A 15,463-nucleotide genomic window follows, 5' to 3' on the forward strand; every position below is an offset into this window, starting at 1 on the left:
GTCTATAAATCCTTACATTTACACACTTTTTTTCTCATCCGTACCCAAATACCCTTTTATTTCTTTAATTTTCCAAATAAACTTTTTCCCGTCGTCTGAAAAAGTGGGGTCTTCCCTTACTACAGAAGACCTTAACATGCCTTTTCTTTGCTATTTCAAAATGCTGCAGTAAGTTAAGGTGGACCCCACAAGTCCACCAATCTATATCAAGTGTGCACGAGCAGTAAAGCTAGCAAGTACAATCTCTTAAAAGCATATTAAGTATGAAATTTTAAAAATGTCCCTTTATCAGGCAGTTGACCATGAGCTGTTTGATTATCCCCTTATAGTACAGGAGATTACATAACCAATGCATGATCACCTGCGCTTTCCCACATGTAAATAATCAGAAAACGCATTTGGTACATTACTAATACTAAAATGAATACTCATTTTTTCGGGTAACAATACATACATTAGAATTCAACAAACAAAAACCTTATAATGCATATAACTTTTCTTTTGTTTGCAATAAATTTTTGACATATGAAAAATAAACTGAAATCACAAATATAATATGATAAAAAGTAATTTTATTATTGAATTTTTGTGAGTACAATATTATTTGTTTTGTTGATTCTTGTTCATTGAAGATAATTTTTTGGACTTGGTTATTCGTCAACACTTAGCAGTTAAATCATTAGGTTCTTATTCAGTTAACATGGAATAAGGATACTGCTTTAAATAGAAGAATGTTTACCTCGAAAATACGAGTAACAATTAAATTTGATTGATGGTTTTAAAGACAATTGATTTAGTTCAATACTAATTAATATTTAAGAAATCTGAAGTATAGATGAAAGAAATAAGTAAGACCAAACCACTAGATAAGCCAACCTCGACCTCGAGCCCAAGTGACCTCGAGATTAGTCAAGAATAATAAATCAAGAATAATAAAGCTAAAGGACAATTCAGATGACCAATGAGCGAGAAAAGTAGGAGAGTATATTCTTTGCCAATGACTAGATGATCTTTCCAAATGATTGGGTCCCCTTTAAATTATAGGTGAACCCAAAATAAGATACATTTCTATTTACAGTAAGGAATCCTATTAGGACAGCTGAATAACCGCCTGGTATGGATTTGTACTAATTCGTACAAATCTATTCTGGAATTTACGCCATGATCTTGGGGACGTGGAAAGAATCTTGCTCCTTCTGTTGCAAACTCATAATTGCTCTATCTCGGGGTTGGTCATACTTAGCTTCAGTATTTGTCGTGCACTCTGATCTTCGATCCTTACATTCCACCCTTAAAATCGAACCCATACTGAGCTTACCCCTTGGTTCGAGCCCTCCGTTCCTCAATGTAAGACCTCGAGACCACAAAATTGGAGGCATATAATTTTGACCATATATAGATAATCCCTGCATTTAGTAGAGTAAAATGATAAGAAACGATTTGAACCTTGATTTTCTGGAGTCTCTAATAATGACGTCATTTCTGTGATGTAGGCGTTCGAAGTGACCGAAAAGTCCCATCGATTCGCTTCTCCAAAATATTAAATGCATGATAGTAACGGTCTGCCACTAGTGCCACCGAACAATCACTGCTTATCTATAAATACATGGCTTCTTCTTTGAATTAAAAACTTTACTTCTCCATTACATTCACTCTGATTTCCTTTCCTCTTCTTCTCTTTCTCTCATAATATGCTTCCACCGCCCCTTTAAGTGCCGGAAAACGCCAAACTCCCAGAAAATACCATGTTCCACTACCTTCTGCATCTCTTAGCTTAAAAAGCTATGGCCATAACTTCTAAATCAGTCCCCCAAAAAGAGAAGGCATCATCTTCTTCTTCCCGGCCGACCAAACTGGTGGCGCCGACCCTTCACGAAATCACTCTCGGCCCCTGTGTGATAAAGAAGGATTTCAATATCAAAAATTCCCCCAATATCCCAGGCCGATATGAACATGTATCTCGATATATTAGTTCGATATCGGAGAAGCACCTAAATGCCATGAAGAAGGACTGCAGCCGGGGAGACGAGGTCGTGGTATGGATCCCTGACCCCGAGGAAAGAATCACTATTTATGTGGAGGGGTTCTTAAGTGTTTACACTTACCCCTTCACACTGGTTCCCCTAGATCCGGTAGTGATTGATTTCTGCAAAAGGGACAAGGTTACCCTTTCCACCCCTCATTTTGGTGCATCGTGATTATGCTGCACTATTTCTCCAGTAAGGCCGAGGGATTAGAGTTTACCCCCAACTATCTCAATCCATTGTACTGGCCTCAGCTGTTTCGAGGGCTCATCAAGCTTCAACGTCGATCAAAAAAGGCCTTCTTTGCTAGTAACGACGAGGATAAAGATTGAGGCTGGATGAGCCGGTTTGTCAGAGTGGGGACCTCGGACGTCATCCCTTTGGGAAAAATGTCATTCCGAGAGAGGTGGAACATCAATCATAAGTGAAGCTTTTTCCCAAATACCCTCTCATATTCTGCTTCCGACAAATTATTTTTCGTTGTCACATACAATCTCGACAGGCATCCCGGACCGACATATGATGTGGTCCAAGATGAAGTCAATACTTCCCTTTCTCTGACCTTTTCGAAGGCCTCTGCTTCCACCCATTTAGAAATATAATCAGGCATAAACAGAATAAATTTAGCTTTACCTGGTGCCATTGGTAGAGGGTCGACTATATCCATTCCCCATTTCATGAAAGGCCACGGGGATAGGACCGAGTGGAGTTGTTCTACGGGTTGATGGATCATCGGTGCAAACCGCTAGCACTTATCTCATTTTTTGACCAACTCCTTAGTATCTTTTTCCATGTTGTCCCAGTAATACCCTGCTATAATAGTTTTGCGAATCAAAGACTTGGCGCTAGAGTGATTCCCACAAGTACCTTCATGGATTTCTCGTAGAACATAATCGGTGTCCCCCGGCCCTAGACATACCGCCAATGGGCCATCAAACATTCTCCTGTACAATATTCCATCTTCATCTAATGCTAACCTAGCAGCCTTGGTTTGTAGGGCCCTTGATTCTTTGTGGTCCGATGGGAGTTTTCCATTTTTCAAATAATCGATATACTTATTACTCCAATCCCAAGTCAACCTTGTAGAATTTATTTCGGCAAAACCCTCTTCAATCATAGACCTCGATAACTGGACGACAGTCCCCAGGACGATATCATCTTCTTCAACTGAAGATCCCAAATTAGCAAGTGCATCGGCCTTGCTATTTTGTTCTCCAGTGTCCACTCTTTGAAATGGTGCAAAGTTACTTGTAGCTTATCCTGCATTCTATCCTCTCAAACTTCAAAACTTTTGCTTACTTGGTTTACCACCAATAGTAAATCGCACTTGGCTTCAATGACTTCTGCCCCCAAGATCATAGCTAGCTCAAAACCTGCAATCATGGCCTCGTACTTGGCCTCGTTATTAGTCAACCTAGAAGTTTTGATAGATTGTCTAATAGTACTACCTGTAGGTTGCTTCAAGACAATGCCAAGCCCTGACCTTTTCACATTCAAGGCACCGTCCGTAAAAAGGGTCCATACCCCCGATGATGTACCCAATCTTAGCAGCAGTTCTTTTTCTACTTCGGGTACGAGGGTCGGCGTAAAGTCAACCATGAAGTTAGCTAAGATTTGAGACTTGATAGCCATTTAGGGTTGATATTTGATATCATACCCACCCCGTTCGACTGCCAATTTGGCCAGTCGAGCCGATAGTTCGGGCTTATACAAAATATTTCGGAGAGGATAAGTGGTTAATACACATATGGGATGACAGTAAAAATATGGCTTTAACTTTCTAGATGCGCTTATTAATGCAAGTGCTAATTTTTCTATGTGAGGGTATCTAGTTTCAGCATCTCCTAGAGTTTGGCTTACATAATAAATAGGGAATTGTGTACCTTGCTCTTCTCGAACGATTATCCCACTTACAGGTATCTCGGACACTGCCAATTATAAGTAAATCTTTTCATCTACCTTCGGGGTGTGAAGTAAAGGCAGGCTCAATAAGTATCGCTTTAATTCTTCTAAGGCTTGCTGGCTTTCTGGGGTCCCTGCGAAATCCTTTTTCTCTTTGATTAAGGAAAAGAACCTATGACTTCGATCTGATGACCGCGAAATGAATCGACCCAAGGCAGCTATATGTCTTGTTATCCTTTGCACGACCTTCACGCTATCCACGATCATGATATCCTCGATGGCCTTAATCTTGTTGGGGTAAATTTCGATACCCCGATTCGACACCATGAAGCCAAGCAACTTACCCGAGTTGACTCCGAAGGCACATTTTTCTGGTTTAAGTTTCATGTTGTATTTTCTCAAGATTTTGAATGTTTTTTGCAAATGAGTTAAATGGTCCTCTATGCACAGGGACTTAACCAATATATCATCAATGTAAACTTTCATCGATTTACCTATCCGTTACTCGAACATTTAGTTAACTAGGCATTGATATGTAGCTCCTGCATTTTATAGCCCGAAGGGCATTATGTTGTAACAATACATTCCAAACTTAGTGACAAATGAGGTCTCTTCCTGGTCCTCCGGGTTCATCTGAATTTGATTGTACACAGAGTAGGCGTTGAGGAAAATTAGGATCTCGTGGCCAGCCGTGGCATCGATCATACGATCGATGTTGGGAAATGGGAAAGAGTCATTTGGGAATGTTTTGTTTAAATCCTTGTAATCTACATACTTTCTAAGTTTGTTTCCTTTTTTAGGAATTACAACTACGTTAGCTAACCATTCTGGGTATTTTACCTCCCGAATAGACCCTATTTTAAGAAATTTGGTTACCTTGTCCTTTATGAATGCATGCTTCACCTCGGATCGGGGCCTCCTTTTTTGCTTTACCGGTTTGAACCTGGGGTCGAGGCTTAGCCAGTGCATTGTTATTTTCTGTGAAATCACTGTCATATCTAAATGGGAGCAAGCAAAGCAATCCATATTATCAATAAAAAAATGATTGAGTTTTTTCTTGAGTTCGGAGGTTAACCCCATTCCCAACTATACCTTTCTCTCGGGTATGTATTCGATCAGTATGACCTGCTCCAGTTCCTCGACCATTTATTTGGCTGCATATGATTCTTCGGGAACAACGAAGGTTTGAGGAGTAAGGAAATCCTTCTTCTTCTTTGATTACCTGTTCCTCCGGCTCGATCTGGACTAGGATCGGTGATTGCTATTTGGCCGCCTGCTTACCTTTGGTGTTCGATTTTTTTGAGGTCGACTGCTCTGGTATCAGTGTCACTTCATCGACTGCAAACATTTCCTTTGCAGTGTGTTGTTCTCCATAAACCATGTTCACACCATCCTCTATTAGGAATTTTATCATTTGATGAAGAGTTGAAGGTAGTGCCATCATGTTGTGTATCCATGGTCTCTCGAGGAGTGCATTATACCTCATGTCGCCTCCGATGACATGGAATTTTGTATCTTGTATGGTCCCAGCTACGTTCACTGGTAGGATTATCTCCCCCTTTATTGTTTCGCTTGCCATGTTAAAGCCATTTAAGACCCGGGATGCAGGTACAATCTTATCTTGTAGGCTGAGTTGTTCTACGACCCTCAATCTGATTATGTTTGATGAGCTACCCGAATCCACTAGAACGTGTTTAACTTAAATTTTATTTAAAAGAATAGAAATTACCCAGGGCGTCATAGTGCGGCTGGGATATGCATTCTGCTTCCTCGTCATAGAATAAGGGGATTTCCTCGGGCACATAGCTCCGAGTTTGTTTTTCTTTGGTGATCAACACATTCATGCGTTTGAATACAGGTCCTTGTGGGATATCGACACCGCTAATGATCATATGTATTACATGTTGTGGTTATTCCTGCTCATTTTTTCTTCTTGCATCTCTTTCCCTGAAGTGATTCTTAGCTCGATCACTGAGAAATTCTCGAAGGCGACCCTCGTTGAACAACCGAACTACCTCCTACCTTAGCTGCCTACAGTCCTTGGTTCTATGGCCATGTGGACCATGATGCTTACATATCAAGTTTGGAGTTCTTTGAGAAGGATCGGTTTGTATAGGCCTGCGCCACCTGGTGTTTTTTATTCTTCCAATAGCTGACACAATCCCCGATGCTTCTGCACTAAAGTTATACTCCGACAATCGAGGTGCCTCTACGGGGTCAGTATGCTTATAGAACCTGTTCTTACTCATGACTCCCCGAGAGCTTTGACCTCGACATTTCTCAGATTATTTCGAGGAGCGTTATGACCAGAACCGTTGTTTCTCCGATCAACATACAACTGATATCGTTCCTTGTTCGATCTTGATTCCCTATCTGTATTCCTCGGGGGCTGGGCTGCTAATCTATTAGGATGAACTAAGCCCGAGGGGGCTCCCAACTGGTCGTCCTTGACCCTGATCTTCCATTAATAACGGTTATGTACATCTGGCCACGCCACAACTAAATACTCGATTAGATTCTGCATTAATTATCGAGACGCGATCGAACTCCATTCATTAAAACCCTGCATAAAAGCTAGCACTGCCCAGTCATCCGAGATCGGTGGTAGTTCTATTCGCTCCATCTGAAACCTGGACACGAACTCCCTTAACATCTCGTCATTCCTCTATTTTATATTAAAAATGTCTGATTTCCTCCTCACCACCTTAATGGCCCCGGCGTGTGCTTTCACAAAGGCATCTTCTAACATAGCAAATGAATCGATAAAGTTTGGGGTCAAGTTGTGGTACCAAATCATGGCTCCTTTGGACAATGTTTGCCCAAACATTTTCAACAATAATGATTCGATCTTGTCGTCATCAAGTCCTTCCCTTTGATCCCACAAGTGTATGAAGTAATATGCTCATTAGTATCGCTTGTTCCATTGTATTCTGGTATATCAGGCATACAGAACTTCTTGGGGATGGGCATCGGAGCCGCACTCCTAGGGAACGACTTTTATATGAACTTTTTGGCATCCTTTTTGCTTGGGAATGCTGCGTTTCATGCCTGCAGGTCCCGATAAACAGGTCGAGAGCCCTCCAAGTAGGCTATCAGCTCAGTAGAAGATGTTGGTGCGCTCCATTTGCTTCGGAGTTACTTGTTTGGCTGGTATGATTTAGATGTGTATTGTTTGATATAGTGGGACTTTGTCCCGACCTTTATGACATTTATGTAATCTTAGAGGCTTGTAGACATATGTCATGTACGTGAAAGATTGTACAGCCTTGTCAGCCGATGTCTTGAGTTTCTAAATAATCATGTTGGCCTATTAGGACTGTATGTCATGTGCATATGATAATGTAATAAAAAAGATACGTTACGTTGATACTCAGTTGAATAAGGTACCGAGTGCCCGTCACGACCCATCAGTTTGGGTTGTGACAGCTGCATTTCATGCGTCGAGATTTAGGCAGACAGACCGGTAGACCTCCTCATTAGGTGTTGCCTGAGTTCAGCTTTATTGGTAAGCTCCCCGTTTTTCAGAGTTGTCGGGTCTAGCAGTTTGGTGTACATCTTGTGCATATATATAGATAGGTTATGGGTAGATCGGGGCCTTGTTCTGATCACAATACATCTATCAGTAGACGCTTGTAAATATATCCTGTCGATTTGTGCAGTATGTTGGGCTTGTAGGCCCTGTACGTATATTTTGTTGGCTTGTCAGTTGTAGTAATTATGACGGCCTTGCAGGCCCAGCTTTATGTTGACATTTGGTCAGCGTTAGCCTCTATTCAGTTTTATATTGTGCATCCCACATTACCTTGCAATGTAGCCCATGGTCGAAGTATGACATTAAATGGTCAGAGTCTCTTAGTCGCAAGTGGTATGCAAGAATAGGTGAGGCACTGGGTTCCGGTCTCGCCCCCAAGCTCGGGGCGTGACAAAATAATATTCATGTAACAAAAGAAAATTCGTAAAAAACTCTAGAAACCCGACAAAACCAAACAAATCCAAAACCGATATAGTTGGTTTGGTTTGGTCTTGATAAAAATCGATCCAACCTGGTCCATTTACACCCTTAATTAGTAGTTGAACTTCATGCTTCATTTGTTATTGCTCTTTAGGTCTTAATTCTGTATTTCTCATATTTTCATACTTGTATTCTCTTTGTATACTGTCAAAATCATATGCCCCCGATTTTGTGGGCTCGAGGTCTCACATAGAGGAACGGAGGGCTCGAACAGAGGGGTAAGCTCAGCATGGGGTCGAGTTCGAGGGCGGAATGTAAGGATCGAAGATCAGAGTGCATGACAAATACCGAAGCCAAGTATGACAAACCCCGAGATACATCAGTTTTGAGTTTGCAACATAAGGAGCAAGATTACTGCTACGTCCCCAAGATCATAGCGTAAATTCCAGAATAGATTTGTACGAATTAGTACAAATTCGTACCAGGTGGTTATACAATTGTCCCAATAGGATTCCTTACTGTAAATAGAAATATACCTTATTTAGGGCTTCCCTATAAATTAAAGGGGACCCCAATCATTTGTATGATCATCTAATCATTGTCAAAGAATATACTCTCTTACTTTTCTCGCTCATTGTTCATCTGAATTGTGCTTTAGCTTTATTATTCTTGCTTTATTGTTTTTGACCAACCTCGAGGTCACTTGGGCTCGAGGAGGCTGGCTTATCTAGTTGTTTGGTCTTACTTATTTCTTTCGTCTATACTTCTGGTTTCTTGGTTATTAATTAGTATTAAACTAAATCACATATCTTTAAAACCAAAAATTAAATTTAATTGTTACTCGTATTTTCGAAGTAAACAGTTTGGCGCCCACCGTGAGGCAAATGATAATAGTGATTATTTCATTATTTATTCTCATAACACATATTATTTTCACACTTGCTCTTGTCAAAGATTCTTTGATATCACGATAAAACAAGTCAAACTCATAGAATGCACATGTACACGGTGATGACAATCTTGGGTTCCACGGAGAATGTGGAACCAGTGGATGTTAGTTCACACATTGCTTTGAATGCAGATCTAGGCGCAGACCCCAGAGCAAGAATACATATTCAATTACGTGTTCTGGGTGTTTAAGCCAGCAATTGATGGTTTTTTGCATTATCGGCCAGCAATATCCATAGACGGAACTTATGTCTATGGAAAGTACGATATCAAGCTATTGATAGCTGTGGCAGTGGATGCTAATGGATAGATATTTCCTCTAGCTTTTGCTGTTTGTGCCAATGAAAGAACAGAGACGTGGACGCTATTTTTGAACCACATGAAAGAGCACGATGTCAAATAGCGTTCAAGTATTTGTCTAATATATGATCGGCACGGTGGTATATTATGTTATGTGGAGAACTTGCCTGCATGGAAAGAACCTTATGCATACCACCGTTACTGTGTGAGGCACTTTAAGGCCAATTTCCAGAAGGCACATCCCAACAAGGATCGACATGATTTGATGTGGATGGCAGCAACAGACCACCAACAACATAAATTCTGGAGGCATATGGATTCTATCAGGCAAGAAGACGAGGCAGCCTATCGTTGGTTAATGCGACATGACCCTGAAAAGTGGACGTTGCATGCGGATGGTGGCAGACGATGCGGAATTCTTACTACAAATATGGCAGAGTCCTTAAACGGGTTATTGAAGTCGGCAAGAGGATTGCCCGTCACAGCCATGGTGCGGATGTCATTCAAGCAGATGGTGGAGAGGTTTGTTCAACGGTCTGCAGCTGCAACGGAATTGATGGAGAGGGGTGTGGAATTTATGCCAGTGCCTATTAAGAGATTTGAGAAATACAAACGGCGAGCACATTAGCATTCATTTTTGCAGTATGATAACGAGTGTTTTTGAAGTTATCCATAATAATCGGGGTAATAATGTACATACTGTAAATGAATCTATAAGGTTATGCTCCTGTGGGAAATGGTCCATCTACCACATGCCTTGCTCACATGCCATCAAGTGTTTTCAACGTGTTGGATATGCAGAGACCAACTATGTTGATCAACAATATAGTGTTTCCAAGTACCTAAACACATATAGTGGTCAGTTGCAGCCAGTGGGTGCTGAGCATTATTGGCCTCCGGAACCATTTAAAATGGTGTGTAACAAGTCCTATTTGCGTAAAAGACAGGTGCAGAAGAGAACACGTATACGGAACCAAATGGATGTTAGTGACACTATTTATGCGCGCAAATGTGGTATATGCTCGCAAACAGGACACGACCGTCGTAAATGTCCTTCAGCTGGTTTGGGTGGCAAAACTAATCAAGCTCGTGGTGGGTGTTCTTCTAGTGTACCTAACTACCCATGAGTTGATGTTGTAATAATTAGTTGTTATATCTATGTTGCAAGATTTATGAAATAAAATTATGCTTGTTAACTATTATTTGTACTTTCCCATTTTACCTATTTAAATAATAATTTAATAAAATTATCTGTATATTTATTATGTGTGCGTTGTCTTGTCAACATCATGATATTTAACACGCAAAGTATAGCACCATTATATAGTCTGTTATGTGTGTGTTGTCTTGTAGAACTGAAAAAGATGACCAACTGACATAAAGTTGTCTTGTCAACATCATGATATTTAACACGCAAAGTATAACGCCATTAGATAGTCCGTTATGTGCGTGTTGTCTTGTCGAACTGAAAAAGTTGACCAGCTGACATAAAATTGTCTTGTCAACATCATGATATTTAACACGCAAAGTATAAAGCCATTAGATAGTCCGTTATGTGTGCGTTGTCTTGTCAAACTGAAAAAGCTGACCAACTGACATAAAGTTGTCTTGTCAACATCATGATATTTAACACGCAAAGTATAGCGCCATTAGATAGTACGTTATATGTGTGTTGTCTTACTTATAAATAACGGGCTCATTGTAGTTATGTTGTGTGCTCAAAATTTACTAAAAGCAAATATTTTATTAAAAGTAAGGTTTTTTTTACTAAAAGCAAATATTACACAAATGGCTCAACCTCTTCGTCCACCAAAGTGCAACTGTGGAAAAGCATGCTTGATGCAAAATTGTTGGGACGGTGGTGAAGTTGAACGCCGCTACTGGCACTGTATGAACCAGTTTTACAAGGTTCCCGGTGAACCTATTTGTGATTTTCAAGAATGGGTTGATGAACCATGTTATCAGAAATATTACAGAGAACAACTGCAGTTTCTTCATAATATGTGTTTAAGGCAACATGAACATGAAAAAGAAAGCAATAGAATTATTGCAGACTTGAGAGCGAACCTGAAGGAGGTGGGAGAAAAAAAATGGAAAACACAATGGAATTGTGAAGCACAAAAGGATCGATAAAAAAATATAAACTGGAACTTGCGGAGGTGAAGGAGAAACTGAAAGAGATAGAAGACGAAAAAGAACAACTGGAAGAACGATTTAAGTGGTTAGAGCGGAGAATAAATAGCAACCGGGGCTAAACATTGGCATGTATGTGTTTATTGTATTTTCCATATTTCATGTATTTTTATTATGTTGGCCTGCTATGTTTGTGTTTGTGATTGTGTTTGTGTTGTAGTAATGTTTTCCTTGTTTGTTGTACTAAATTTTATTTTAATTGAAGTAGAAGTTAAGTTTAAGTGCTTGTGTTGTACTACATTTTATTTTAATTGAAATGGAAGTTACGTTTAAGTGCTTGTGTTGTACTAAATTTTATTTTATGAAACTATCAAACGAATGGAGAACTAAAAAAAGTAATGCGCATATTGGATTAAATAATATTGTTAATGTATACAAAAATATTATTTACTCCATGTCAATGTGTCCCGCATCCGGTGTGTCTCAATGCAGCCGCTGGCCTGAGGCGCATCCCTTCCCGCCCGGGTACGCTATTAGGATCATCATCATCAAGTCGTCTCCTTATAGCCGGATGTGGCACAAGATGACATGTATCGGTGGTGCTGTCAGCTCCAGTAGAAGGCTACATAATAATATGAAACTTATTATAGGAAACTACATAACAATTCACAACAATTTATATTGTCTTACCATCATCGTCTCTAGATCCTGAATGTAGTCATTTGTCGTTGCATCGCATGAATCCTTAAAAAGGAAATTAATAAAGTTAAAGAAAATAAATAAGTTACAGTTAACACAAATTCAAATTCAATACTAATAAACTCATACCTGCGCATGTGATGTGGAGCCATAACTCAGTCGGCGCCCACTATAAAAATCTCGGGTCGGTCGATCCTCAACAGTGGTAGACGGGCCTGGGAAGTATCTACCCCAATCCACTCCTTGAATATCCGAGCCCGTGATCAATAATTGACCCGATGAGGTCACCTGCAATGGCACTGGAGTGCGATAAATTTCAGAAAAAGGTTCATTGTGTTCTTTACTTCTAGATGAATACCTCTGGGAAAGAGAACCTCTAGTTCTAGAAGGTGGAGTAGAACTCGTTGAAGGAAGAGAAGGGCCTCGTGATGATGAAAATCCTAAACTACAAAGTCTTCCTCCTCACCTACTTCTAACAAGAGCAAGAGGAAAGTTATCAACGTTGGGGACTCTTCGAGGGTTAGGGTTTGAAGAAGACATAGTAGTACGAGGAAGAAAAAAACAAGAATCGAGTATTCTAAACCTTTTGTGAGGAAGACAAAGATGAAAAGTTATATTTTATACTCAGAAGCAACCGTCAAAGGAAAAGGTGCAATGATGGAAACGTCATTTCGTAATTGGTGAAGCCGTAAAAAAGCCTTAAAAGACGCTAAAAAGTTGCAGAACCAACCAGGAGATGCCACGTGTCACGGACATTAAATGGAAGTGACAGATGAAGCGTCAGTTCCAGAGAAGAATTAATGGTGGCAAATATTCCCGCTTTAATGAGATCCACTTCCCAAATATTCTATTGATGAATAAATGGCAAGTGGGGGGACTATCTTTATTGGGAAAAATTAAGTTCATATATAGAATTGATTGTAAGGTGACACGTCATGACTTGTGTACTGGTTAAAGGATGACAGTTGGCAAAGAATAATTAAAGAGGCACAAGCATCAACAAGCACGGGCAGAGGTTCAAGAAGAAAACAGGAAGGATAAATGCTCGATCCTCTTAATGTTCAAAGATCGTATTAAGAGAATGAATCTGATAGCAAAAAAGGGTATAGATACGTATTGTCAGTAATTAATAGGCATTAAATACGGAAAATGTTAGGGAATCTATATTGAATCAAATATGATTACCAGTTATAACGTTACATTAAACGACATTAATTATCCATAATGACTCTATTATGATAGAAACAAAATGTATTACCTAGAGATAGCTATAAAAGGAGAAGACTGATCATTTGTAAAACACAAAATACTATTAGAATATATTGATTTACTTTGATTTATATTCAGCTATTATTTATCAATTATTCTTATTTCTATTTGATTATCAGTAACCCGAGTTCTTCTAAAATAAACTTTGGCCGAAATCCCGATTTTTGGTTAAACATATATGTTGATGATTTTGCCCACAGTGGTTGTATGATATGATGGGATGCCCTTAGAGGCTGATGATGTTATGAGACATGTACCTATGCACAACATGACATTCATACGCATATGCATGACACTGAAAGTATTTCATGATTTACAGAGTTATTCAAACTTACAAGTTGAGTCAAGTACTCTATATTTCTTCCATGTCTACTATGTACTTATTTATGTGCCTTACATACTCAGTACATTTTTTGTACTGACGTCATTTTATCCTGGGAATGGTGCGTGTCATGCCCGTAGGTCCCGATAGACAGGTCGAGATCCCTCCAAGTAGGCTATCAGCTCAGCAGAAGATGTTGGTGCGCTCCATTTTCTTCGGAGTTACTTGTTTGGCTGGTATGATTTAGATGTGTATTGTTTGGTATGGTGGGACTTTGTCCCGACCTTTATGGCATTTATGTAATCTTAGAGGCTTGTAGACATATGTCATGTACGTAAAATATTGTACAGCCTCGTCTGCCGATGTCTTGAGTTTATAAATAATCATGTTGGCCTATTAGGACTGTATGTCATGTGCATATGATAATGTAATAAGAAAGATACGTTACGTTGATACTTAGTTGAGTAAGGTACCGAGTTCCCGTCACGGCCCATCAGTTTGCGTTGTGATAGCTGCATTTCATGCGTCGAGGTTCAGACAGACAGACCGGTAGACCTCCTCAATAGGTGTTGCCCGAGTTCAGCTTTATTGGTAAGCTCCCTGTCTTTCGGAGTTGTCGGGTCTAGCAGTTTGGTGTACATCTTGTGCATATATATAGATGGGTTATGGGTAGATCGGGGCCCTGTTCCGATCACAATACATCTATCAATACATGCTTGTAAATATATCTTGTCGATTTGTGCAGTATGTTGGGCTTGTAGGCCCTTTACGTATATTTTCTTGGCTTGTCAGTTGTAGTAATTATGACGGACTTGTCGGCCCAGCTTTATATTGACATTTGGTCAGCGTTAGTCTCTATTCAGTTTAATATTGGGCATCCCACATTACCTTGCAATGTAGCCCATGGTCGAAGTATGACATTAAATGGTCAGAGTCTCTTAGTCGCAAGTGGTATGCAAGAATAGGTGAGGCACTGGGTGCCGGTCTCGCCCCCAAGCTCGAGGCGTGACAAAATAATATTCATGTAACCAAAGAAAATCCGTAAAAAACTCTAGAAACCCGACAAAACCAAACAAATCCAAAACCGATATAGTTGGTTTGGTTTGGTCTTGATAAAAATCAAACCAACCTGGTCCATGTACACCATTAATTAGTAGTTGAACTTCATGCTTCATTTGTTATTTCTCTTTAGGTCTTAATTTTGTATTTCTCATATTTTCATACTTGTATTTGTATACTGTCAAAATCATATGCCTCCGATTTTGTGGGATCGAGGTCTCACATCGAGGAACGGAGGGCTCGAACAAAGGGTTAAGCTCAGCATGGGGTCGAGTTCGAGGGCGGAATGTAAGGATCGAAGATCAGAGTGCAAGACAAATACCGAATCCAAGTATGACCAACCCCTAGATAGATTAGTTATGAGTTTGCAATAGAAGGAGCAAGATTCCTGCCACGTCCCAAAGATCATAGCGTAAATTCCATAATAGATTTGTACGAATTAGTACAAATTCGTACCAGGTGGTTATACAGATGTCCCAATAGGATTCCTTACTATAAATAGAAATATACCTTATTTAGGGTTCCCTTATAATATAAAGGGGACCCCAATCATTTGTATGATCATCTAATCATTGACAAAGAATATACTCTCTTACTTTTATCGCTCATTGTTCATCTGAATTGTGCTTCTTTATTATTCTTGCTTTATTGTTCTTGACCAATCTCGAGGTCACTTGGGCTCGAGGAGGCTGGCTTATCTAGTTGTTTGGTCTTACTTATTTCTTTCGTCTATACTTCAGGTTTCTTGGTTATTAATTAGTATTAAACTAAATCACATATCTTTAAAACCACAAATTAAATTTAATTGTTACTCGTATTTTCGAAGTAAACAGTTTGGCGCCCACCGTGAGGCAA

Source organism: Nicotiana tabacum, chromosome 7 (genome assembly GCF_000715075.1).
Source record: "Nicotiana tabacum cultivar K326 chromosome 7, ASM71507v2, whole genome shotgun sequence".
NCBI lineage: Eukaryota > Viridiplantae > Streptophyta > Magnoliopsida > Solanales > Solanaceae > Nicotiana > Nicotiana tabacum.